General features: G+C 47.0%; 1 long non-coding RNA gene across 1 annotated transcript in view; it reads right to left on the bottom strand.

Moving 5' to 3' along the window:
• Window positions 1-369: 369 nt before the first annotated feature.
• LOC117886761 overlaps window positions 370-27,042 on the bottom strand; it is a 42,028-nt gene continuing 15,355 nt past the window's right edge. Inside the window, exon 2 of the long non-coding RNA XR_004648047.1 lies at window positions 370-1,050. This is a non-coding gene — a long non-coding RNA (uncharacterized LOC117886761). The remainder of the gene's footprint in view (window positions 1,051-27,042) is intronic.

Here is a 27,042-nt window from a genome sequence, read left to right as displayed (position 1 = left end):
TCACCCTTTGTCATGCATCCAAATGATCTGTACTATGCCCCAGCTTTTCAATAATCCTTTAGAGGAACCCCTTCTGTGTGTCAGCCCCCTACGGGGTCTCACTCTTCCTTAAGGGTAGGCTGTGTGGTCTCAATGCCTTTGAGCTGAGCCTCTGGGCTCCCGCACTCCGGTTTCACACCATGAGCTCTGTCCAGTGAGCCCAACAGAGACTTTTACTGTCTTCAGGGACCAATGCACCTCGGCAAGTATTGGTAGAACCCTGCATGGATATAAAATTTGTATCCTCATCTGATCTGCAAACATGGTCCCCGGATATAAAGCATATATCCACAGATTTGCAGGGCTCGAAGTATTGCAGTGACACCTGGCAGCTTTTTCAAAACAGAGCAAGGTTTATTAGACAACTGGAACACAGCATTGGGAAGTCCTTAGGTTAAGACATAGTCCATGCTCGCCAAGCCAGCATAATCAGCCAGCCAAGATGCTGTGAAATCCATTTCTGGCCCTGCCTCTCTGTGTCAGTCCCAGGTGAGAGGCCACTGTCGAACTCCTGCAGACCCATGCTGAGTTCACATGTTCTGTTTGCCGGAGATTCCTGTGGATAGGTGTCAGTTGCTCAGTCCATTGTCTTTGTGGACCCTCCATTGATGTGGGTTGGTTGCAGCCAGCCCTTTAATAACCCATTAATTCAAACCCAGTGAGCCAACACCATATCTCTCCTGCCCTGCCCCAAGAGCAGATTTAACACTTCTGCAATGGGTAACAATGCAAAGTACAGAGGGAAACTGAGGCACACATAAGCATAAAAATATTACAGAAAGTTTCTACTTCGTCACACCTTGTCTACAAAGCTCTCTGCAGTTGAATGAGGAGCTTGCGTGTTACAGCAAGGTGAGTGTGACATCATTAAATAAGCACATGGGTAATCTGACCAAAGGTGTTTAACAGACACATACAGTAGCTTTAAGCAAAGCCAGGTAAGTAAGAGTGTCTACAGCAGTGCTCACTGAGTGCATATTTGCCGACGAACATCACTTCGTTCTGCTTGGACTGGAGATAGAAAAAAAAAATCAAAGTGTTTGGTTAGTTACCCAAACAGTGATTGCACTTCACAACACAGAGGACATGAAAAAAGACACTCTGTACCAGGGATTACATCACTCCAAACGGTTTCATGGAGATTAACAGGAAACCAGACCCTTTCTCCCAAAGTCAGAGTATTGCGCCACCCCATAACAGGAAGGAGTAACGGAGAAAACCCAGCTGTATACTCGCTATGTCTGAATTGCCATCAGAAGTCCAAGGGGCTTTGCCTAAATGCCAGACATCAGACAAGAAGGGAACGGAGAGAAAGGGTGGGAAAGAATCTTAACTCCTGGAGGTGGAAACTCCATTTTTCCAGGAACAAATCACCATAACTTCCAAACATGCTAGTATAACACAAGGGGTGTAGGTTACACTAGTTAGGATAAACATGTATTAGGGATATCGACCGTTGGGCTTCAGGGCGTAAGGCAGACTGTGCCTGCCTGGGATTATTCAGAGTTAGTGTTTAATAGTTATATTCAGGACCCTGTGTGTACTGTGTGGTGCAATGTCACGAACTGCTTCTGTATTCCTCACTCGTGGTCTAGCAAGAGCACGTATTCTCTTGTGTCTCTCTCCCTTCAGATCAGAGTTTTTCCAGGCACAGTCCCCTGCCTATACTGTGAATGCCCTAGCAAGTCAGATGGCTAAACAGGTCTACTCTGCTTTGTCTCCAGAGGCTATACACAGTGTAATCGCCTATAGTTATACACCGCTCTTTCTAAACAAGAACATTTATTCTTAAGGTGAAAGCATTACAGAGAAAAGACTTTAAAGCAATAAAAGAACCTACATGCATGCCAGTAAGCTTACCAGAAATCACCCCCAACTTCAACTAGGGCTCTGGTAAGAGTCAGTGCTTCAAACCCCACCATGGGGGGTTTCTGTGGTTACAAGTTCATAACAGCTGTTAGCTCAGAACAAGTGCCCCCGTGAATAGGTCAAGTCCTTCCAATTCTTCTCAGGAAGGATTGGGGCCTCCCTTGGACAGACGGTCCTGTCCATTTGCTGGATCAGAAAGAAGGCCCCGAGTCAGTTTAAACTCGGGTTATTTGTCCCAAAGTCCTTTCTTTGTCTGTTGGTCTCTAGAGAATCCATGTGAACCAGTATATGTGAGTGTGTCCGGGGGGGGGTACCTCTTGGGAGGTGAATTTGCCCAATGACTCCCCACTGTTCTGAGCTCCTGGGGGCTGTGGTCCCTCTCCCCCAGGGAATTAAACACAGCCCCGGCACACAATGAAACATAAACTTAATGTAGTAAGATCTCCCAAAGACTTTACACAAAATTGCTGAATCTGTCACACAATGATCCCAAATTTTGCAGCCAGGACCTCTCCATACATAATACACATGGTTAATGTGCTACAAAACTCCATATACAATATAACTACCATCACTATTTGTCCCCATAGGTGTAAGGTCCCAGGTCGCCTTTGGAGTGGAGGTGTTGTGCCTTGTGTGGGAAAATGCTGGATTGATCCAAGTGTCACTGAATGCTGCCAGAAACTGTGTCAAACTGGGTGACATTTGTTGTCAGTAGCTACCGGTGTGGTGCTCTGCTCTTGTTCGATGATGATAACAGTCGGCTGCGTGCGTGTTCCCTCTGTGTGCTGCCCCAGTTCTGCGCAGATTGCTGACACAGCAGACCCCGAGAGAACCCCCAAAGACCACAGACTCTAGTAAGGTACGAAGGAACCCGAGCCAGGTTTATTGTCAAACGAAACACAGTAATAGTTTCCCGTAGACTCTACAAGACATACTATAAATTTGTGCCCCCTGGCAATGGACCGGCTCAGTCAGCGGCGGGACTTTCCATTGCCCCCTAGGCCAGACAAAGATGTGCACACCTACTTTTATAGTTACAGGACAGATTACTCATCCCTACTGATTTATTGAGGTACAGCCCCTTGGCTCATTAGGGTGCTGTCTCCTCCTTTGATCACGTTGTTTCAAACAAACAGATCTATCCATCATGCTGTCCTTTTGACCCTGTCTTTAAGATGCACCTGCCTGTTCCTTGTTATCTCTGTGGAGTGTCCTCGTATTGGGATGTCCAGGTGCCATCTTGGCACAAGTTCCTCTTATTAGCACTTATATGTGGTTGCACCTGCTTCTAGCAGCCCTCTTCTCGCCAGCTTCTGTGAGTGGGACCTGCCTCTGGCTCACAGCCCAGCTTTTGCTTAGCAATGCCTGGAAGTACTTTGGTTCAGGCTTCGGGCCTCAGACTGGGCCTTTGATACAAGAGTTTATGCTTCAGGGCCTCATCTTACTACAACATTGACGATTGATTTAATGACTGTAACGTCACAATAAGCCCGCTGATGTGCCCCCTCCCCACGGCTATAACAGACATTGCAGTTTTTAAGCTAAAGGCTGGGGAAACCGACAGGTGTGGAGGAGCATGTGGTTCGGACAGACACATCCCTTAGGGGAAGCTCTGTTAATGAAGATTGTCTATGTCCTAGTAAGGAGGAGAGGATGGAAGATAATCAAATGCAGGTAGGAGCTGATGAGAAACAGTCAAATGAAAAAAAGTCTCTTTCAATTACATCATGAGCCCAGGCTCCAGCCCGAGGGGAACATCTACCCTGTTAGTTTTAGCCCCACAGCACGAGCCCTGCATGCCTGAGTCAGTTGACCCAGGCTCTGAGATTTGCTGCTGCAGGGCTTGGGGGTTTTTGCAGTGTAGACGTACCCTCACAAATCAGTCTGCCTCGGGTCAGCAAGCACTCAGGACCCGTGTCCTAGGACCCTGCTAAGGGGGGTGGGTCAGAACCCGAGTCCCGCAGTGGCTTGGCTGAACCATGTAACAAGCGCTCCATTACCAACTGCAAAAATCCACTTCTACCTTCCCTGAGCATATGCACCAGCCACTTCCCAGCCTGTGTAACCCTTCAGTGCTAAAATATACACACCGCCACCCTGCACTCCTGTTCAGACCTCTATAGGTGTCACCCTGCTACTTCTTCCCTGTTTTTAAAGACAGTAAACAAGCATCATTCTTCCCTCTCATTCATCCTCAGAGTAACTCTTTCATTGCCAGACTGCATCCACTCTCTTTCTTGTCTCTTTTCAGATAACGATACTGACATCCATTGTCAAGTGCTTTCAGATCTATTGATGAAAATGACTACATAAGAGCTAAGTGGTCATTGTTATTATTCGGCACCAGAGGGCAAGCACCAGTTCCCTCTCCTTCCCATTCACTGAGCTTTAGGGATACAAGAAATAATCCCAATACAATGTTTAAAAATCTCTGTAACATTCCTAAACTAGTTTTCCAGGGGCATACATGGCTTATGTAGACTACATGATAGTGGGGTGTGGTGGAAAGGTTTAATGGGCAATCTTTAGTGAGGGAAGGAATGAGTTAGGTATGGCATCCCAAAAGAAATGCCCATAAAACCTATATAACACGTCACACCAGCACGTAGCCCCAGTCACGTCAATGCTCTGTGCTCTGCCCTTTTGAAAATCATTCCATTCCTGTAGGTGCCTGTATATGGATTTAAAAGCCTAATTTTTAAGGTCCTACTTTTTAAAACCTTGGGCACAGTTTTTCTAATCTGTGTAAAAGCAAGAATAAAATACAATAAACAATTGTTTTAAAGTGGTGATTAAGAATTATTAGAGTGGTGACTGAGTAGTAAACATAATAGCTAAAGTCTTGATCCTGCACAGACTTAAGCATATGCATAAATTTATGCACTGAGTATCCCCAATGTAATCAGTGAACCTACTCAGTGTGTAAAGTTAAGCATGTGCATAGGTCTGTGCAGGATTGAAGTTTAAAGTTGCAAAATGCTTTCCATGATCATACCTACTTTGACCCTCCCTAATTTTCTAAAAGAAAAGCATCTTTCAGAATAAAATTCCCATGCTTGGTATCTATCAAAAAATTATTATTTTTGTGGCTGGAAATGGGATGGAAAATCTTTAAATCCCTTCTGCTCTTCATGAGATAAGAAATAATGTTATCCATTTTTGACCCGAGTGCCAAGCCAAAATTCAGGGTCTACTGGATTGTTTGAGTTAAGAGGAGAACCTGATGACGAAGTTAGGTACCTTCCATGTAATCCTGCTTACTTCCAAAGAATGTACGAAGTCCTGTTTCCTGGAACACAGCAGTAATCAAACAGCAGGGAACAGTCCTTTTGCTCACCATCCCAAGCCTCTTTCTAGCCAGCCCTTAGCCTGAAAGCTCTCTCTCTAGGCTTTTCCTTAGAGTCACATTCCCAGTGCTTCTTCTGGCTGTATCTTTGGCTTTCTGCTGCTTTTCTTCCTGTTTCCTCCTGCTTCACTGACATGCACAAATACATACAGTAGAACCTCAGAGTTACAAACACCTCGGGAATAGAGGTTGTTCGTAACTCTGAACAAAAGGTTCTTTCAAAAGTTTACAACTGAATATTGACTTAATACAGCTTTGAAACTTTACTATGCAGAAGAAAAATGCTGCTTTCCCCTTTTTTTGAAGTAGTTTACATTTAACACAGCACTGTACTGTGGGGTATTTGCTTTTTTTCCCTCTTTCTCTGCTGCTGTCTGATTGTGTACGTCCAGTTCCAAATGAGGTGTGTGGTTGACTGGTCAGTTCGTAACTCTGGCGTTCATAACTCTGAGGTTCCCCGGTATCACTTCAGTCCAATCAATCCCCCACCTCTGAGTTTATCGGGTCACTGTAGAACCCACCTTCAGCTGCCTGGTTCAGCTTTTACTCCAGCCCTACATATGGCTTTGTTTTGGATGGAGACCAAGATTGTTTCAGTTTCCTGGTTCCATACAGGAGCTGAATTGTTTCTTATATTTGTCCCAAAATAGTTGGTTACACCAACCAATTTCAATGAGGTTTAACTTAAGATAAAACAATTAATAAAAATTCTTTTTTCATTTAAAAATCCTCTAGGACAGGGGTCAGCGACCTTTCAGAAGTGGTGTGCCGAGCCTTCATTTATTCACTCGAATGTAAGGTTTCGCGTGCCAGTCATACATTTTAACTTTTTTAGAAGGTCTCTTTCTAGAAGTCTATAATATATAACTGAACTATTGTTGTATGTAAAGTAAATAAGGTTTTCAAAATGCTTAAGAAGCTTCATTTAAAATTAAATTAAAATGCAGAGCCCTCCGGACCGGTGGCCAGGACCTGGGCAGCGAGAGTGCCAGTGAAAATCAGCTTGCGTGCCGCCTTCGGCACGCGTGCCATAGGTTGCCTACCCCTGCTCTAGGAATACTTTTTAGTTGGGGTTACATTAAAAATGACTGGAGTTTGAAAACTGATATGGTCTTACTCCGCAGTGAGGGTTTAGAAAGGAATATAGTCAGCAGCCCATTCTGTGTCCAAGATTTAGGGAGATGCTATGCGGTGACACTAGCTGATGTTACTTGGAAGCTAGAGAGAACTACAGTATCTGTTTGTGTCCAGGAACCTCAACAAAGAATCCCTTTTATCATCATCACTACTGAATCCTGCTTCTTCCTTACTGTGAGAAACACTCAAAGGACTCAGGTTTCAAAGCGGTAGCCATGTTAGTCTGTATCAGCAAAAAACAAGGAGTCCTTGTGATGCCTCTTAACAAGGCTGGACTGTAGGAACCTGTTGGGTTGTTGGCTGGATACCAGCTAAGGGAGGAACAACTGAGCTGCAGATGGAAGACAACCATGCAAATATCAAAACTCAAGATCCACTGAGGCTGAAAACAACAAAGCTTGGAGTGGCTGAGGATAAATAAGACGAATCAGAGAAAGGTTCTCCAGAGAATAAATAAGACTGATATAGTGGAGGAGGGACATGTACTGACCGAGTGCTTTTAGCGTTGACCTGCATAGAGGAGGTGTTTATGGAGTCCTGCCCATGAGACTGCTGACACATGGCACAGGATGACCATGGCACCATGTGATGATGGGGGGGGATGAGCATTGGGTTACAGTTCTGCAATTACAAAGTAAATGGCTCCTGCTCAGTTGCACAACTCCTCCCCACTTCCCAATTTTGAGTCAGGGAGGTAGGGGTAAGGTCACAGATCTGGAATGTGCTGGAGTGCGCCTGCTTCTATCAATGGGGCTGTGCCTCCGCCCACGAGAAGCGTTCACACAAGGCAGAACAGCACAAGACGTAGAAAGTTGTGACTGGGGAATATGGGAGAAATACAACTTAAGACCATAAGAACGGCCCCACTGGGTCAGACCAAAGGTCCATCTAGCTCAGTATCCTGTCTACCGACAGTGGCCAGTGCCAGGTACCCCAGAGGGAATGAACAGAACAGGGAATCATCCAGTGATCCACCCCCCGTCGCCCATTCCCAGCTTCTGGCAAACAAAGGCTAGGGACACCATCCCTGCCCAGCCTGGCTAATAGCCATTGATGGACCTGTCCTCCATGAACTTATCTAGTTCTTTTTTGAACCCTGTTATAGTCTTGGCTTTCACAGCATCCTCTGGCAAGGAGTTCTACAGGTTGACTGTGCATTGTGTGAAGAAATACTTCCTTTTGTTTGTTTTAAACCTGCTGCCTATACAAGATCATCGGGACCCCATTATGGCTCAAACAGCTCAACTCTAGATCACTGCTTGTGATAGACGACCAGGATGAGGGAGCATTACGGCAGGTGTTCAGCATGGACGGAGGTATACACACTAGCCTCTGCCATGTACATATTATACTCAGAGCATAACCCCTCTTTAGCACAATTATTGCTTTGCACAGGGCCTGATCCTTCAAGTGCTTTCAGCTCTCCACTGAAGCGAGCAGGAGTTGAGAATGCCTAGCAGCTTCCAGATTGTCTCTGGGCTGGTATGGTGATGTCCTACTGGGACTAGTCTGCATGGAAAGTAAAGCAAGCAGAAGGGAAAAGAGAATACTGTGATTCTTACAGGTAACATAACCAGAATGCGGATAGGGTAAATGCTGATAAAGGCATTCTTTATGCACAACTTCCATGGACTGCAATGGGAGTTTTACCCAAGTAGACCCTTAAAGCCTCAAGAGTTAGCATCGAGTTGCAGTGAGCACTTGTAATTAGGATCTTGCCTTTGGCCCTGGGGGAATTTTGTCCGAGGAAGGGCTACAGGATGTGACCTTAACAGTGCTAGAAAAACATTTAAAGAAGGAAAATTCCCCCCCCCCCCATCTTGAATGGTAGGTTTTAATACGTAACAGAAATCGAAAGTGTCTTGCTACTAGGGAGAGGAGCAGTCATTTGTTTTGAAAGAGCTGGGAAATACGTGACACTGAGCTTTATGTACAAGCTATTTTGCATCTTGTGTGCTGTTTTGCAGGGGACTTGTTGTGTGCCAGGTGGGGAGGAGTGCAACAGGTGAGAGACATGTGCTGTCCAAGAATGAAGTGACCAGCAAGAGATTTTAAGGTACATATATACATGTAATTTTATTGGTTTAAGTAGCTTATGCTCACATCACAAATACTGACCGTATTTGGACAAATATACAAAAAGCACAATAAGGTTATTTTCATGTCACCAAATATACAGATCATTGTCAGGAAGGGAAGTTGCATACATTATTTGCAGCAGCTGCATTTGGTGGAAGGTTGTCCTTTGCAGATACATCCTTGGGCACACTTGGCGCATCCAGGTGGGCAACAGGAACAACAGCCTGACAAGGAATAAAACAAACAACAAAGCAGTGTCAGAATTTGTCCAAGCCAAACAGTGACCCTACCCTGGAGCCGCGTGTGGCGCAGGCTGAGACAGATCAAATGAGCATCCGCAGCCAAGGCTACATAGGAACCCCTCTGGGAGTTTTGCATTGGGGGTAAATGATAACCTAACCATATTCTAACACTTGGAGACCCCAATCCCATAGTTCTTATTCAAGTTAAACTCCCATTGATTTCAACGGGAATTTTATCTAAACAAGGAATACGGAGTTGAGCCCTTAACTATTGCATTCACTGTGGGAAACCATAGAGCAATATGGGGAATCACTGCTATTTCTGCCTTCCGTTCCTCTTCCCATGTGTGCCAAAACCCCTCTCTATTCTTTCCTCACCGTCTCCAGTTTAGTCTATTCATCCCCCACCTTCCTATTCCAGATCCCTAATTTAAAACAGCCACCTCCTAGGGTATATTCTGGCTTTAGCATCTTCTCTCCAACCCTCTTCTATCTTGCAGGTGCCTTTCACGGCTACACATACCTTGGTCTTTGCAAGGCAGCAGATGCGGCCTAATACTTTGAGCAGTTTATCAGCCCCCCTTTCTGCACTTCACTGTGGAGGAGGGGAAGGAATTACTAGGACTTGCAGGGAGCATGGAAGTGGCCACAAAGAGAGGCAGACATGGCTCTCATGTCAGTTTCCCTGGTGAAGCCAGCTCCCTTCTGCAGCTGCTGAAGAGACCACACCGCAGGGAGAGCTGAACGGATAAACTGGTAGCGCTGACAGCGCCCTATGGTCTGTAACAATTAAAGAAGGAATTTGTTTGATGTTAGTTTGGAAAAGATTTTTGAAAGGGGCCAAATTCATACCCGGTGGGGTGTGTGTGTGTGTGTGTGGGGGGGGGGGGGGACAAGGACTCATTTGGCTTACTGTATCAAGCAATGGGTTCTGTTAAAAAAAGTTAGAACTGCACATTTTATATATACAGGGACTGTAAAGATTATAAAATGCTACCCGCTAGGTTGGTTACTGAGATCTGTTGAGCTACTCACTTTTTCTGCATGACGTGCACTTACAGTTTGTGCATTTGCAGTTGTTACCACAGGTGCAGGTGCCACCTAAAATGAACAAACCAGGGGAAAATATCCCATGAAAACACATTGGGGAGAAGCCAGACAGTTCTCAAAAGTTATATTCCAGGACCCGAACCATCTTTATAAACAGCCACATGTTCACACTGCCTTTGAAACTTGACCATCAGCCCCAGAGAACTCAGACAGCAGGTGCAGTTTTAATTCTTTTGTCTAGTTTAGCAACAGGTCTCCGGGACGAATCTATTCCCGATGCGCAAGGGATGGCAGACGTGGCCCCACTACCACTGAAAGTAAATAGAAACGACTCGGGTTTTTAAATGCAGGGTGCTACACTTTTGCTTCCAACTCTGATCTCTAGTTCAAGGAGCAAAACAAGGAGTTGCTAGTAATTTCTGACAGTTCGGGGGCCTCCAGAGGGTAATTGGACACCTTACAAGAGAGTTTATAGGCTCGAGAATAAAGAACGCGGCAGATAACGAAGGGGTCAGAGAGGTTAAGCACACCGGAAAGCCAGGCGGTTAACAAGGAGAATACAGCCCGCGGGGAAGAGGAGACGCCCGCCTGTCCTGGTCGGACAACGCTGAAAATCCTCCCCGGTCCCTCCAACAGTGCGCGGAAGGGAGGTCCTGCCCCGGGTGAGACCCCGGCTCTGGCAGCAGGGGGCGGAGGGGATGGGGAGGGGGTCACTCACCGATCGCACAGGGACAGTCCTGGGGGTCCATTGCTCGCTTGGCTGCAGCCGCCGGCTTTGCAGAGATGTGGGGAGCCCGAAGGAGAAGTTGCTCAGGGGCGGCGGCCGCGGCCCCTTTTTTATCCAGGCCCAGGGGAGGGAGCGGGTGCAAAACCCCCGCCCCTGCCGGCCCCGACCATTGCGCACGGCTCCGCTCCGACCCCTGCCCGGGGCACTGCTGAGCCAGGCGCCTCGGCACTGGGGCCGATCTCCGCCCCGCACGTGGGGCTGGCGGGGCACCGCACGGGCCGGCGAGAGACCGCCCCGCCTCCAGCCCGCCAGCAGCCAGAGCCAGGTGCGCGCAGCCCAGCGCGAGAAACGCGGGCAGGGATGAGCCCCGCCTGCCCGCTCACCGCATGCGGGGAGCTAGGAGCGCTGAGCTCCTTCCAGAGCGTGTCTGTATGAGCGCAGAGCACTGTGTGCACTCATCACAGCAGTGACACACACAGCTCCACATGCACCTGGGGCTCCGAGCTCCTTCCAGAGCGTGTCTGTATGAGCGCAGAGCACTGTGTGCACTCATCACAGCAGTGACACACACAGCTCCACATGCACCTGGGGCTCCGAGCTCCTTCCAGAGCGTGTCTGTATGAGCACAGAGCACTGTGTGTACTCATCACAGCAGTGACACACACAGCGCCACATGCACCAGGGGCTCTGGGCTCCTTCCAGAGCATGTCTGTATGAGCACAGAGCACTGTGTGCACTCATCACAGCAGTGACACACACAGCTCCACATGCACCAGGGGCTCCGAGCTCCTTCCAGAACGTGTCTGTTTGAGCACAGAGCACTGCGTGCACTCATCACAGCAGTGATACAGCTCCACATGCACCTGGGGCTCTGGGCTCCTTCCAGAGCGTGTCTGTATGAGCACAGAGCACTGTGTGCACTCATCACAGCAGTGACACACACAGCGCCACATGCACCTGGGGCTCCAAGCTCCTTCCAGAACGTGTCTGTATGAGCACAGAGCACTGTGTGCACTCATCACAGCAGTGACGCACACAGCTCCACATGCACCAGGGGCTCTGGGCTCCTTCCAGAGCGTGTCTGTATGAGCACAGAGCTCTGCGTGCACTCATCACAGCAGTGACACACACAGCTCCACATGCACCAGGGGCTCTGGGCTCCTTCCAGAGCGTGTCTGCATGAGCGCAGAGCACTGCGTGCACTCATCACAGCAGTGACACACACAGCTCCACATGCACCAGGGGCTCTGGGCTCCTTCCAGAGCGTGTCTGTATGAGCACAGAGCACTGTGTGCACTCATCACAGCAGTGACACACACAGCTCCACATGCACCTGGGGCTCTAGGCTCCTTCCAGAGCATGTCTGTATGAACACAGAGCACTGTGTGTACTCATCACAGCAGTGACACACACAGCTCCACATGCACCAGGGGCTCCGAGCTCCTTCCAGAACGTGTCTGTTTGAGCACAGAGCACTGCGTGCACTCATCACAGCAGTGATACAGCTCCACATGCACCTGGGGCTCTGGGCTCCTTCCAGAGCGTGTCTGTATGAGCACAGAGCACTGTGTGCACTCATCACAGCAGTGACACACACAGCGCCACATGCACCTGGGGCTCCGAGCTCCTTCCAGAACGTGTCTGTATGAGCGCAGAGCACTGTGTGCACTCATCACAGCAGTGACACACACAGCTCCACATGCACCTGGGGCTCCGAGCTCCTTCCAGAGCGTGTCTGTATGAGCACAGAGCACTGTGTGTACTCATCACAGCAGTGACACACACAGCTCCACATGCACCAGGGGCTCTGGGCTCCTTCCAGAACGTGTCTGTATGAGCACAGAGCACTGTGTGCACTCATCACAGCAGTGATACAGCCTGTCTCCCTTTACCCCTTCCTCAGAGCTGCCTCGGGTTAGTGGACTCTGAGCTCATGGCAGTCATGTGTTCGGATCAGCAGCAGGCAATAGCACAGAAAACCATGTGTACTCAGTACGGGAATGAATGGCCCAGCCTGCTCCACTGGCCACTTACAACTTAACCCTGGTTAGTGAAGCTTTATGCTCCTTCCAGTGCTACATTGGTCAGATGTCCATAACTCTCCACAGTGTGTTCACATGGAAGTGTCAGCAGCCGTCAGCCCAGAGAAAATGCTGTCAATGCAGGAGTGATCAGAGCCATCCTGCACCCTACCCTGGCAGTGCACAGCTGAATGTTAGGTATGTCACCTCTAAAGTGTGCAACACCGTTCATCTTGCAGTCAGATGGCTTTGAAGGGGACTGGGCATGTGAGCTAGGGGCTAGAGCAGGGGGGTTGTTCTGCACTGTCTGTATCTGCTCCATCACATTCCTTTTCGTTTATTCTGGAAACAACATAATTTTTTTTAAGAGAGAGTCAGGAAAACCAGATTCTCTTCCTGGTCTGCTCAACTTATTGTGTGGCTCAGTTTCCCCATCTGTATAATGGGTGGTCTTAGGCGTTGTTAATGTGTTGCAAAGGGCTTTGGGAATCTTGGATGGAAGGTGCTGAATAAATGACTTGCTTTTTAAACAGGAGCAGTTTAGGCTGAATTGAAAAGCACAAGTCCAAGATATATTTTCAATGTGGGAAAATCCTCCATCAGTAAACACATTTGTTTTGTTTCCTTCCTAGACCCTAATGGTGACCTGCTGCTTTTGGCCAACATTTTCAAAAGGGAGTGGTGATTTCCTATGCCTTCATTTTTGGGGACCCTATTTAAGATGCCTGGAAGGTACCTGATTTTCAGAAAGTGCTAAGCACCTGCCCTCTGAGAACCAGACCCCTTTAAGGTGCCTCAAAATGGATACCCCAAATCACTAATTGCTTTTGAAAATCTTGGCCTTAGTCTTGTCAAAGCTGAGCAGAACAAGATTTTGTATCCGTTAGCGCTCCCTCAAGGTCGAGGAGGATCTTTCGCAGGTTTTATTTTTGATGGGTCCTTTGGTGACTGAGGAGTCCGATTCTTGAGCCACAAGCTCGTTGGCAGACATCGCAGGAGGTGTTGGAAGTCAGGGTTGGGACACAGTTGCTGCGTGACAATTCTTTCCTTTCTTTTCTGGTGTTTTTCTGTGACCAGGGCAAGGCGATTTTCCTCAACAGTGGACGTTCCCTCTCTGACAAGTCTTTGCCAGTTATCCCTGTCCTGGGCTACTGTCTCCCAGTGTGTGGTGTGGATGCCACGTCTCTTGATGTTTATCTTGAGGGTGTCTTTAAAGCATTTCTTTTGGCCTCCCCGTTTCCTTTCTCCTTCAGTGAGTTGGGCTTGCAGCAGTTGTTTTGGTACATCAGGCATGCGCACACAGTACCCACTCCACCTCAGCTGGTGCTGGATAATCAGGGCCTCAACACTGAAGATGTTGGCCTCTGTGAGGACACTGACATTAGTGTGATGATCCTCCCACTTTATGTTGAGGATCTTCTAAAGAAAGCACTGATGCTGACATACCAGGTTTTTCAGGTGTTTTCTATAGGTCACCCCAACTCTACGGCTGTGAGACTTGGATTACGCCCGCTTTATAAACTAAAAGTCTAGTGTGTGTTCTGATGTTGTGATTGTTGAGCACCCGGCGAGACAGTCTGCCAAAGGCAAGGCTGGTGCAGCGGATCTGTGCTGAATCTCGACGCCTATGTCTGCCCTCTGTGAGAGATGGCTGCCAAGATAGGCAAAGTCTTCTACATTTTCCAGTTCTTCTCTGTCAATGTAGATTTTCCTTGCTGGGTCTGATTATTAACCGGGGACTGGCTGGTGGAGATCTTTTGTTTTGCCGATGTTCAGAGTTAGCCCTAGGCTTTTGTAAGCTCCAGAGAAGCAATTAAGGGCTATTTGTAGATATATACCACTATAAAACACTACTCTAATACCACTGTTGGTGTCACTAGGCATAGCTACCAGGTAACTCGGGGGAATGGAAGGCCATAAGTGCCGATGAAACCCCCCCTGCTCTGGGTCTAAGTGAGCCACAGTAACTCCATCTTGTGAACTTTAACCAGCCTCCATGCTAACAGCCTAAATGCTGAAGCAGAATATGTAACGGCCAGCTTTTTAGCAGACAGCTGCAGTTTTGCTCACACTAGCACAAGCAGTTGTGATAAGGAGGGGGAAAGGGAGAGGGAGAAGCCTACTACATCTTAGCTTGCAAGGCCAAAGATAAGCATGCGGACGAGAACTTTTCTAATACACCACAATGTACTGCCTGCTGTAACTGCTGTTGGGAAGGGAGGGGTAAAGGGAACAGAACAAAGGCTTGCACACACACAGCTTGGAATATAAAATGGGAAACTTGCTTGTCTTTGTTGCGCTTCTGATTTGAGACATGCTGGTCTCCTGAGTGCCTTTTCGAGATCTCGAATAAACTTGGTTTGCTTCTCCACCCTGGTGTGTCTATTGGTGCGACGCACACCGGGCAACGAACCCCTGTTGCCCCCTCAGGCCCTCTGGGCTGGCAACACCACTATAAATCACATAATCATATCTAGAATTTACAGTGTTGTTTTTCAAAGCATTATATGAACCTTAACTAAAAAAGCCGCACAATATTCCTTGTAAGGCAGGCAAGTGTGGTTATCCCCCCTTTTGTAGAAGGGGCAGGCAAGCGGCAATTATGGCAGAGTGTTTTAACCTGGGAGCCGAAGGTTAGACACCTGTATGAAAATGACCCAATTTTCAGAGCTACTCAGCCCCTGCAGCTCCCATTGACTCTACAGGGACTCGGTACTTCTGAAAATTGGGTCACTTCTAGGTGCTTAAATATAGAATTAGCAGCCTAACTATAGGACCTCGGGTTTGAAAATTGTGGCCTAAGTGACTCTTGCCCTAGGCTAGACAGCGAATTAATGTCAGAACCAGGCTCAGAATGAGAAGCACCTATATCTATCTCCCAGGCCCATCCTCTCTCCTCCAGACCATGCTGCCGCTTACGTACAAATTAGCTGATGAAGGGAAAAAATGGCTGTGCTGTTTGTCCTGCAGGTTCAAGCAACTCTTCTGTGTTTGATCCCTTTTAATTACGTGATATTATACACCTACAATATAATTTAGCACCTAGTGGGCAGGCAAATGTGCTTTCTTTGCACACGGCTCCCTAGAGGAGTGATGAGTAAGCCAGCGGCATTACAATCACCTCCTTCATTCATTCGCTCCCTCACCTAGCCCGCTCATTTGCAAAGCAGCCAGAGGCGCTTTCACACACGTAGGTGTTTTGGTCAGGAAGCTCCTTCCCACTGATTGTTGTTACATTGAGCTTTTGCTTCAAGTTCCTCACTTGTGCAACTCTACTGGAGGTGACGACAGATGGTAAGAATGCCAGCAGAGACTGGGCGCTGGTGGCTGATGGTACTTTTACTACCAGGTTGTCTAGGCTTGTTCTGAGCTTGTTAGACGACACAGTAGTAAAAATGATGGTGGCCTGTTTATACTCATACTCCCGTGGGTGGAACTGCACCAATGCTAGTGCATTGGTGGGAAATTTTTAAGTAAAAGCTCAGTATACACACAGCCTGAGGGGCCAATTCTGTTCTCAATTTCACTGATGGCACCCCAGCCTCCTGCACTGGAAGGGAGATAGAGATGGAATTGCATCATCCAGTCTAACTTCCCTCGTTTTATGACTCTATGAACCCCACTCAATTCAGTAGGGTTTTGCTGGAGGAAATGATAGCAGAATTTGGCCCAGTATGTTTACAGAAGGAGAAAATGCTCCTAAGACTGTAGAACTGGCTGTTCTCTCTGAGGGCCTAATCCAAAGCCCACTGCCTTTAATGCAGTGGTCCCCAAACTTTTCAGGGTCATGTCCCCCTTCTTCCTGTCCATATCCCCCCTCCAGCTGTGGCTGTGGCTGGGGGGACGCAGACAAGGGTAAGGGGGCCAAGGCTGGGGCTGCAGCTGGGGTGGGGCTGGGAACGGGGCCAGAGCTGGGAACAGAGCCGTGGCCAGGGGTTGAGACTGGGAAGGGGGCGGGCGGGAGCGGAACTGCAGCCGGGCCATGGTGCGGGCTGGCAGCTTGACCTGCCAGGTGCAGAGCCGAGGCTGGGGCCAGGAGCCAGGGCTGCGGGCGGGGCCAGAGCAGAGCTGGGGGTGAGGCGGGACTGGGTGGCCCTTTGTGAGGGCTGGCCCAGGCCCCACCATGCTCCCACCCCTGAACATTCCTCTGTGCCCCCCAAGGGGAGCATGCCCCACAATTTGGGGACCTCTGTTTTAATGGACTTTGGATCAGAGCCCAAGCTTGCAGGAGCATACGAAGAGGAAAAGGGGTGCCGGATGCATGTGAGGCAGGTAATGGAAGCCACTTCACCCGGGAGGAAAAGTGTTGTGTGAAAATGCACATGTGAAGATGCACAGGCTGCTAGCAGGAGATTGTATGTAAGGGTCAATAAGAGCGAGGCTAGAGTAAAAGGATGGTAGGCTCATAAGAAACCATCACATCCCCACCCCCTGACACCAGCAGTCCGAACACCTTACGTTACTGCCCCTGGGAAGTTCAAGATGCCTGCAGCTGCTGTGAAGAGGGGGTGGCTGGCCGTTTACCAGTTACCCACAAAGCATCTGAAGTCAGATTGTAGTGTCCAAACCACTATGTAGCCCTGAGGGACCTTAGGTCATATAGACATTAAGCTGCTAGGACACTGGTGTGTGACCCTATGCCCTATACAGTATCCATAGTACCAAGCACGTGCCAAGGAGATTACTGGCGCCAAACGCACTAATCACCCATGATGCAGACAGCTGGCTATTGGCCAGAGATACTGTGTACTGGGTGGGGAGAAGGAAACCTGACTGCACAAACCAACATGCCTAGAACCACGGGATGGAAAATGCATCAAGGACTCAGTGCGGGTGGCACTGCAGAAGCACAGGCCACAGGATGATTAAAAGTTACCCCATATATTCAAACATGAGTCCACCTGGGGATATCAACTCATGTGCCTCCCAGCAAAGGCAACGTTGTAAGGCACCCGCTTATCTATCTGTCTGGCATGTATACGGCACCCATTGCCATCTAGCCCTCAGTACCATCACCCCACTGAACAATGAGTAATGAACCACAGCTCCTTGGTCCTGGCCAAGGCTGTGCACGTCAAAGAATGACTCCCCGGGCAACCAGTCTGCTCCTGGCATAGCAACTGTCACAGTGCTCAAACCATTCCAACGATACTCCACATGCCCCAGTTCCACGTGCTAAGGCAGATGCATTCAGTAACACTGAAGGACATAAATCCACACCGTGTAGTGGTCAAAGCATAGGGTTTATTACACACAGCGCTGGCGGAGTGTCACCTGGCTTATTAGGCTCAAAGACACTGTCAATTAATTGATTACAATAGAAGATATAGATTTTCCATGGGCGGGGGAAGGTGACGGGGTAGGCAGTTTCACACCCCGGGATAGGTTTTGCAGCAAGACAAGATAGCACAATAGCCAATGGTTAAAAGAACAGGAGTACTTGTGGCACCTTAGCGACTAACAAATTTATTAGAGCATAAGCTTTCGTGGACTACAGCCCACTTCTTATGCTCTAATAAATTTGTTAGTCTCTAAGGTGCTACAAGTACTCCTGTTCTTTTTGCGGATACAGACTAACACGGCTGCTACTCTGAAACCAATGGTTAAAAGGTTACACAATGTCTCCGCCCATGGTCTTAAGTTAGCAAGTTAACATTTAATTAATACTTTGATAAAATGTTATTAGTATAAAATATATATGTTGAATTCTGATTTGGGGTCCATAGGAACGGAACAACTCCTTTGATTGTCCAGATACATGTTTGGGGGATAAAGCAAAGAAACAGTGAAAGGATATGGTAATACAGATTGTCTTCTTTATGTCTTAAGGCAGAGCATTGGTCCCTTGGAAGGGAGGTGGAAGGATGCCATATTATTATGGTGACATGTGCCAATTTTCATAAACTCAAGGTTGGATCTGTGGGAAGACTGTTTTCCCTTTAGGAGAAACACAATAGGAACAGGGATCCTTTGTTCAATTTGAAACATTGGATGAAACATAATTATTCAGTTATTGCCTCAACATCTGGCATTTTTACTGACCAAGCATATCTTAGCAAAAGCAATGTTGTCTTGTTTATTCTGCTTTCTCTTAGCTGATCACTATTAGCTAGGCCTCTGGTCTCTTAACCAAACTCTGGACTTTGGGTCTGGAAAAGAGCTGGCACAATCCATATACCAGGTTGTTCTATAAAATACACATGGATTTTAACCCTTCAAACACCGTTGCAGAAAGGTAACTGATTGGAAAAGTGAGCTCCACTCAGTGATTATGATGCCTAATTGTGACCCAAGTCCATAGCTACATCCCATGTATGAGAACGGCACCAGTTTTCACTGGTTCCAATAAGAGCTCAAGGGCTAGGCATGGGAACAGTTGGTATGTGGGTCACTCACAAGCCCAACGTAATGAGAGTGTAGTCCTCGCCCCCGCCAGACACAAGGAAAACACACACATGCATCAAACCAGCAAATAGCTGGATCATAACAATGCAAGGATGGAAACGTGTCTCATCTGAGTCAACGGACACAGCAACATACACCACTTGGCATATTGTATAAATGTACACAAAGGTGCAAGTGCTCGGGAAACACATCACACTCCTCAGACCTACGTAACACTCAGGCACCAAGTGAGTGGTGTTCTGTCCTAGAAAAGAGATGGCGTTACAAGCACACAGAGCAGTTTCCCATCACTCTCCTTTGACGGCACGGGACTGCGCTGCTGGAGATAGTGGTGGCAGAGGACAAGACACAAGGAGGAAAACACCTGAGGGTAACAGAAGACCCACTCAGAGCCATCAGCTCTTTACTGAGTAATGGGGCCCAGTATCAAAAAGAGCACGAGACCAAAAGCAACAGCACTAGTCATCACTAGAAGACTTGCAAGCCATGTCCCAGGAAGGGAGGAATGAAGTTCATGGCAGCATCGCTGGCCATATACATGGGTCGCTAGGAGCGTTACCATTACAAAGAGATGGTCGAGGGGGCACATATCAAAGGCTGGTGTAATGAGGTGTACAGACCCACATTGGACCAGACCAGAAAGGGGTTAACAATCTGTCCCAGAAACAGAGAATTAAATCAGCCCTGCCCTGCAACACCTGCCAGAGACGTCAAGCCTGGAGGGAGAGCTCTCTAGCTGTATTTAATAATGAGGGCAGAACAGAAAATAAAAGGCTTCCGAAAGCTGACAGCAAGGATTATAAACCTGCAAGAAGGGTCTTGAGACTCATAGCTACTTAGCTTCCCTGGGAAAGGCTCAGCTCAGGGACAGACTGACCAGTCAGTTAGTGAGTGGAAGAGAGTGTCCAGGTCTCCTTGAGAAAAGTGAAGGCAAGATATGAACTAGATGGTTTATATCCTCTGGCACTGACCCCAGCCCATACCCAAGTGCGGCTTGAGCACCTTCTTGATTGCTTTGCTTGATTTTGGGTAAAGAGGGTTTTCCCCCTCCTCCAACACGATCTACATGTGTGATCTTTTTGGCTCCAGCTGAAGCCAACATCTATCTAGGCAGAGGAAATGGAAAAATTGGTTAAAAGAGCAGGCTGATAGATCCTTGTGCAATGAAAATTTTTGTATGGTTGCCTCTTTGATCTGAGCAGGTATCCAAAATCTGGGGGCCTGCAGGTTGTTTCTATTAGGAGGAGAAATTGATGATGGAGGCAGGTGTTTTTGGTGCAATCCTATTTTCTTACAAAAAATGTACAAAGTGCCATTTACCTGAATGCAGCACGAATCCAACAGTTGGAGATAGTTCCAAGCCTCTTTTAGCCAGCACTCTGCCCAAAAAAATACTCTCTTTAGGCTTTCTCAAGGTTGCACTTCCAGTTCTTGCTCAGGCTGCAATCACTCCTTCCTTGCTGCCTTCTTTCTCAGCTTCTCTGGTCTTTCTGCTGTCTTTCTCCCAGACAAACACAAACTAACAGCCTGTGAAAGCCCTCCACCCACATGCACCTTTGCTTTGGGTGGGGACATGTGCCCGTATGCAGTTTGGAGGTCCCTATTTTTTCAGCTACCTGGTTCCATAAAGGAGCTTAAAGGCTTCTTACAACAATATTAAATGAAGGGCAGTAGTTACACCCAATCCTTAACATACCATTCAGGGTCTCTGCCAAGCCCTGTGGTGTCCTATACTCTAAAAGGCAGAATGTGTGTGTGTGTTGTGTTGTGCCACTCATTTCATACTGATCTATTTGGAAAACCAAGGGCCAGACTCTGATCCCATACCAGTGTAGCCCCACTGATTTGAACGGAATTTTTCCTGACTTACATCAATATAAGTGAGATAAGGTCCAAGATCTATACGGGTATTTAGCTATGTCTACAGACTGAGCGCCTGATTCACCACTGAGTTATTCCAGTTTAACCACATTGTTACTCACGGAAATCAATGGAGTTACTCCAATTTTATGCTAGATTAATGCAGTAGTGAATCAGACCTTGAATGTGCATGCATAGACCATGCTGCACTGGGGAACCATAAAGCAGAAGGCATTTCCTACGAGCAGCAATTGAGTAAGTATTGAAAGTAAGGAAATGTACCTAGTTTCTGTGATGCTGGCAGTCCATGTGCCAGCTCGTGCCAAGGCCCATAGGCTTCAATTGAACACTGACGAATGCATAGCTGGAAACCAGTCTGGATCACCCGGGAGTTAGTATTGTTAAAACTGGTATTGGATTTATAAAAATGTGTTTAGACTTTATGAAATGTTTGTAGGATGCTGCTTGTCTTAATCTTATAACATCTGTACCCCGTGTTATAAGGCAATATTTACGTATTTGCTTTGTAACTAACAGTGTTTGCTCTAAAACTGTAAATGCCTACAGTCAGGAGAGAAGCATTACCAAGTGTGTAATGCTAGTTTACCATAAGAGGTGTCATCTCCTCTCCAAGAAAAGAAGGCCCATAGACACCAGACAAGCCATTGTGGAACATCAGAGGACAAAAGACTTTGTTGATTGCTCCCAACACACCAATGAAGAGATGGGACAAGCACATGTCCCATCACCTTGAACTCTGGGGGAAGGGAATAAAAATCCTTGTTAAGAAGAAATTATATCTATGATGCTGAAACTCTGAGGGGTGAAGATTTCTAAGCATAAGCAAGAGTTCCCCAGTGCTTGGCCTGGGTTAGGCCTAAAGGACATACAGAGCTTGCATATTACAGCAGCTTCTATTACCCTTTTGGAATGTAAGATTGTAACTCATTTGTTCGTGGATGTTTACCTGATTTAACCTTCTAAATAAGTCTCATTTCTTTTTCTTAGTTAATATCTCTTTAGTTAATTTATTATATGATTGGCCTACAAGCATTGCCTTTGGTAGAGGAGCTGAGGTGCAATTGGCCTGGGATAAGTGACTGGACCTTCTGGGAGTAACTTGAATGTTGTTGTGATTTTTGAGGTAAGGGACCATCTATCGCAAAGGCAAGCTTGCCTGAGTGGCAAGATAGACTGGAGTGCCCAAGGGGACTGTCTGTGATTCTCTGGTTAGGCTGTTATAGCACTTGAGGAGTTCACATTTGATACATGGTTAGTGAAATCTAAGTATAGAACTGACAACCAGTTTTGGGTTTGTGCCCTCCTACTTCACAGTCTGCCCTGAGGTTGGTCTTTATACTTGTGAGCCACTCTATACTGCTTGACAGTTGCTATAAAAGATCTTATGACCAATCTAGGGATTCAGGGCTTTGTTTCTAATATCTATATTGAGGGGTGATCAGAGCCATGAACCCACAGAAAAGCTTCCTGTCTAAAAGTCTGACGCAGACTTGCATTCAGTTAGCCCTGATATTAAGTAGGCATCATTCCAGCAGATTGGCTGTGTGGGTCATCTAATCAGCACTGGGAAGGGCATTGAATCACCTAGCTCAGAAGCATTACTAGAGATCAGTACATTATAGTAAAGAGACAAGGTAGGGGAGGTGAGATATTATATTGAACTGTTGGTGAAAGAGACACACTTTGGAGCTTACACAGAGCTCTTCTTCAGGTCTGGGAAAAGTACTCCGTGTAAGCGCCAAAGCGTGTCTCTTTCACCAACAGACATTGGTCCAGTAAAAGAGATCACCTCCCCCACCTTCTCTCTCTAATACCCTGAGACCAAAGCAGCCACCCCCACACTGCAAACAAAACTAAAGTAAAGGCTGTTAATCACTGTACAGAATTTGACAGCAAGAACTGCTGATAAGGAAAAGGCAGTGACAACCGGACACTGAACAATGGCAGCTGTAGCCAGCTACAGTACTGAGAATCAGAAATCCACATATAGTGTAAGCTACCTTTGAGTGCAAGTTCTTGTTCTATACACGGCACCCTTCCCCGCTTGTACACTACCAGGAAATAATCCAGAGAGAACCAGGGATTTCCATGAACACCAGACTGACAAGGCAGTGCACAAGTCATGACCAACGTTTCTGCAATTATAGAAAGCTCCACAAGGATTAACACAAGTACTGTTCTCCCAACAAAGCATTAGCTCTGTCCAAGCCATGTTGTGGGGGTAGACTACAACCCACACTCAGAATAACACGTGGCTGTATCCTACTGAAAAAGATCATTACCATGTGATTACCATTCAGATGTTGCAAGAAGCAGGAAAGTAGGCCACACCTGTAGGATACCAATGGAGAAGTACTCCATAAACAATTGCTTGTCTGCTTGATTACCCTAACCCTCCGCCACCGTCAGTCATGTACTAGGATGTGGGCAGAGGCCTGGTGAGGCACCAGTGGTCAGTTGTGCTGCACATACCCCATGAACAGGTGTATGAGACAGTAGGAAACATGACATACAATAATCACACCACAGCCCTTACCTGTAAGACGCAGTGATAAACAGGGGATATGCAAGAATATGGAACAATAGCTGGGGCCAGGCACAATGTCTCATGTGGCGCTTAGGGCAAAATCCTATGCCATTAGAGTGTGATCAGAAATATCTATAGGAACCATTACAATATTATGTTGTTATGAACCACTACAGACTATGGCATGGCCTGCATTCCCGGCACACTGGCTGTTGAGTGTGCTGCAATACAACCACAGCACAGCTCCAGGCCCAGGCAAGGGTTCATGAACAGACATATTGCACCAGTGATATATCAGCAAACAGTACTAACGAGCGAGGGGGAAGGATAATCGTGTGGCTAAAGCACTAGAGGTCCAATCCAGCATCCATTGCGGCCAATGGAAAGACTCTCATTGATTGTAAAGGGCATTGGATCAAGACCTAGGAGATCTGGCTTCTGTTCTTGATTCTGCTGTGAATTTGATTGGGACAAAGAACTGGCCACGTCCAGTTCCATTTGTAGCCCTTACCTGAGGGCCTTGTTTAGTCACAAAAAGGGAATGTGGAACAATAACAAAAAGCCACAGTCCCATTCTTGACTGTGAGGCTCTCTGGCCTTCTCTTGCTTAATGGGCTGGATCTTCTCCAGCCTCGGGGGTGGTCTTCAGTGCTTGCCTGTCCTCTCGCAGACTTCTGCTGCTGCCACAGAAGAATCCACTCCCAACCCTCTCCTGGTCCCAGGCTCCCTCGGAGAGGGGGGCCCTCCTTTGTATTCCCCAGCTAGGAATAATCAGACCCAAATCACTTGATGCTATTATCTAGCTGGTTCAGATGATTCTAAGCCCCTGCTTGTTGGGCCCCTTTCCAGAACACATCAGCTGCTCCCTGGCTTTTAAAGGGACAGACGACCCCACTATAGTGACCCTGGGCAAATCATAGCCACTCCGTGCCTCAGTTTCCCTACTTTTAATCAAGATTGATATACCTCCTGGGGTGCTGTGAGCACATCTATGTGAACAGTGGTGGAAATTATCTGAGAACCTTTCTGTAAATTCTGAAGCATATTGTGACAGGTTCCCCCCGGGTGCCACTTGGAACTGGGGTACCACTGAGCCCTCTGACACACCAGCCTGGGCTCCCTCTCACACTGTGCTGCTGTGACAAGTTGCAAAGCCCTTCAAGTTTACACTTTCACCAGCATTCACAGAGGTAGGGACACACCCAGCTGCAGGCACACGCAGGCCCCCTAACCACCAGCCTAGAACCCCAGAGCAGTACCGTCCTTCCCTGGTGAAATCCGGCCAGTATATGGGTTTAACACCCAGTCTGCCTCTCCCTCAATGTGAAGAGGACCATGCACACTTGTGGTAACCAAGCTGAGATTTTCCCCAGACACCTTAGTCAAATGCACACTGGTTTGGATTAAAACAAAATAAGTTTAACTACTAAAAGATAGATTTTAAGTGATTATAAGTGATAGAAACAGATCAAAGCAGATTACTTAGTAAATAAACAAAACCGCAAACTGAGCTTAACCCACTAGATAAGTAGGATATGAATTAGCAAACTCTCATCCTGAGTGATAAACAGGCTGGCAGATTCTTAAGGAACAAGCTGCCTTGGCTTTGCATCTTTGGTTTCCCAGGTTTTCATACCCAGTCTAGCAATCCCTTAGCCTGGGACCATCAGGTCCCCCCCTGTTCAGTCTTTATTCCTCAGGTATTTCCAGGTGTGTTGTTGTAGGGAGAATGAGGTACCCCCATGATGTAATTTTCCTCCTTTTATATCTTCTCCCCCTTGCTGGAAAGCTCTCTTGCTGTGACCTGGGTCAAACAGTTCCCATTGTGTAGTAATATCTTTGAGAGGTTTCTATTGTACACAGTTCTTGGGGTAATCCTTGTGCTTGTGTGCATTTCCTCAATAAGCCATTAACATTGTTTGGCCTTTTTACTGTTGTACCTGAAAGGCTGCTTGTGGGTGTTTTCAACCTTACAACATGTTTCAGTAACACATACATAGCCAAACTTCATAACTTCATATACGACGATAGCACATACAATCCAACGAGATATTAATGTCTAGCGGATCAAGACTTTTAGAATGATACCTCACAAGGCGTACTTTGTACAAAACATATCCTACATGACAATGGTGAATACTAGGGTGCCAGGGTGTCACACATATATCCTGATGGATACATCCCATGTATGCCTACAAGTTTTATACAACTAATAAATCTATAGCATTTCTATGGCAATTATGAAAGCCACAGGAAATTCTTTTTATTTTTGTAATTTTTCACTTTACCTTCCAGGAATTACATTTTATTTTGTTTTGTCCCCTCTGGGGGTGTGGCAGGGCTGGGGAGGGGATGTAACAAAAGAAAATGAAATTTCTGAAATTCCCGGTGAGGAGGGGAGGCCCTGGGGTGGGGGAGGGAGCTGTAGAGTGAGATCATCCCACAGCGCTGGGTGGGGCTCCCCACTCCAGGTGTTGTGACTTGGTGCATGGGGTTGCTGCGCTGCTCAAGTTTGGCCAAGCCACCGGTCCATCATGACGATGGAGGGGCAGCCGGGCCAAACCTGAGTGGTGCTGCGACCCTGTGTGTCAGGTCTTTTGTTTGTTTTTTATGTATTTATCATTTTCTTTCATGTTATTTCACATTTGTGAAAAACATGGGGCTCCAGCAATCATGACTGAAGTATCACCAAGAGCCTCTTTTCTGACTGCTGTGCAGATTAACTAGAATGAGTCTGTGAGTCATACCCTGGAAAGACTCCACTGGAAAGGACGCTGCTAACTGCTGTGTCAGGGCTAACACATAAACGGCTGCGTGTAGTGACTGTTTGCTCACACTTACATATGATAGCTGCATGCACTGAACAAGCATGTATGACACTGATGCCCAGATGTCTACAAGATACCTGGCATCTGGTGGAACGCTGAAATGCACTAAGAACCATGATTCACTGGGACATGCCCTTGCCCTGAGCCACCCTGATCACTGTTGGACATGTTACTGCACAGCCACTTGATGGGTTACAAGCCCTGCTGGCAACCTGTTTTCACATAACAGAGACATCATTGTTAAGTGGAGTTTCCTAGAGTACATGTTAAAGGACGCTATTATTTTGGATGTGATGCATACAAATATGTGATCATGCCACAAGCAACTCAAAGCCATCAACAACGCAATGGTGACAACAGACACAGTCTGTGAACAGTATTGCATGAGGAAACTTATCCAGGGAAGGCTGGCAAACCACCACCAGCCACTCGTAGGTAGATCTGAGGGACACGTAGTCAGACAATGAACCATGTGCACTTATCTGCTGCAAAGCTATTCAGAAGAGCATGGCTGGAATACTGCCTTGTCAAACTAGGATTAAAATGTACCAGTCCAGATACAAAATCTACTCACTACAATTCTGATATTTTGCCTGCATGCTCAATAAATAAATAAATAACTTGTCCAAGGCAAAAATAGGCAAGCAGAATTTTCTAACCCTTCCATTCTGTAACTGTGGTGGACATGCGTGGATAAAGATACAAGGTGATTGAATGATTGACTTACTGATTGCATACCCATCATCACAAAGTATCTGGGCAGAACAGCAAAAGAAATACAAATTAAACTGTCATCATAATGAATCCATGGTGATCTGCTCAATAATTCTGTGCAGCTCTGTACTGATGTTCTGTATATATCACACCAGTTCTGTGTGCCTGCACTGC

This window comes from Trachemys scripta, chromosome 13, assembly GCF_013100865.1.
Source record: "Trachemys scripta elegans isolate TJP31775 chromosome 13, CAS_Tse_1.0, whole genome shotgun sequence".
NCBI lineage: Eukaryota > Metazoa > Chordata > Testudines > Emydidae > Trachemys > Trachemys scripta.
This window is presented reverse-complemented; position numbering and strand designations above follow the sequence as displayed.